Source organism: Emys orbicularis, chromosome 4 (assembly GCF_028017835.1).
Source record: "Emys orbicularis isolate rEmyOrb1 chromosome 4, rEmyOrb1.hap1, whole genome shotgun sequence".
Taxonomy (NCBI): domain Eukaryota; kingdom Metazoa; phylum Chordata; order Testudines; family Emydidae; genus Emys; species Emys orbicularis.
The window spans coordinates 54,257,501-54,259,045 of record NC_088686.1 but is presented as its reverse complement, the minus strand read 5'-3'; positions in this window follow the sequence as shown (position 1 = coordinate 54,259,045).

The window sequence follows — 1,545 nt, the reverse complement described above, 5'->3', positions numbered from 1 at the left end:
CCATAAAATGAAAAGGCAAAACAGGTGTTAGATTATTTACATTTGACAAAATTCATATAATTTAAATAATTAAAACTAATGTGTGTTCAGAGCTACAGTTACATCTTTATTAGAGAAACAAATACAAATAGGCATCTCTATAGAGCTGTTCATTCAATAATGAGATTAAATAAAACATATTCCATATCCTCAGTTCTCTCACATTAATATAGTAACCCGGGGTACTAATTTCTTTGCCCTTGTTACAATTGCCCTTCCATTATGATTATATACAACTATTAAAAAACCCAAACCCACACATTTTAAATAATTTTTCTTTAAAAAATATCCTAACCAAAATACCAAATATGCTTTTGATTTAAACATTATTCTCTTTACAAACCTAATATGATGGTACTTTTTAAAAATTTAGTCACAAGAGAGAAAGTTTCATTTATAAATAAGAGTAAAATTTTGATGTAAACCCAACTGCATGACATTTTGTTTTTATTATATATAGCCTACACTATAATCTTATAAAAATCTATTTTAAAATAATACAGTAAATCTTGAGTGTAGCAGCCTATAATATTAAGCACTTTTAAAAAAAGAGAATAAGCTATGAATATGGCAAAAACCAAAATGCACTGTATGTGTAATTGTAGTCTGCTAATAACCTGTTAAAGCAGCATAATACTTACCCTTGGAATAAAAGGCATCAAAATACAACTGCAGGTAATAACTATGTGTATTCATATGTTTATGAGAAAACAAGGAGATTTCAAAAGGCAAAATATTTAGATAACTATAATCAAGTTCATTTTGTTCTCTCATTCAGAAAAAGACTTTTCAATCATTTTAACTAAAGATGCAGCATATAACATGTATAAGAACTGCATTGCACCAGATAATGATATGTTAAACCAGATTTGGATTGCATTTAAAAAATACCATTTGTATTTCCTTTATTTAAAGACTAACCAGTCCCAATTTGTGTGTCTGTTGCACATAGTAACACTTCAACCTTTTTCCATGTCTGCCCGAGAATGCTTTGGAGTCCAATTATGTAGACACCTCACAGCAGGTGAAGTTTACAGTTATATTCATTGAGGAATCAGAGGCTGGACTGACAAATGTTCAGACAGAAATGTGTGAATATCATCAATAAATGTGTTGTAATTTGTATGACCCATCATTAAAATTTCCAATGAAACTATGACATAGGGATTCCATTCATTGTTAAATTACTAAAATCTACCAATTGTAATGCTTTCAGACTGTTTATTTTTTCCAATAGAAAAATAAATCTCATACATTCGAAGTGGTACACAAAAACTGGGATAAAATTGATCAGATTTCTTGATAGCACCATTTACACATTCTTTAAAGTAAACATTAATATGCACTTTCTTAGAAAGCGATATAAATATATAGATATATAAATACAGGACTTGCTAACCTCTGTTAACCATCTGAATGTGATGGAATAATCTGTCTCTACTGTGCAGGTAGGCTTGTGCATGGTGGTGTGGCAATATCATTTTAAAAGTTTGTTACAGATGTGAT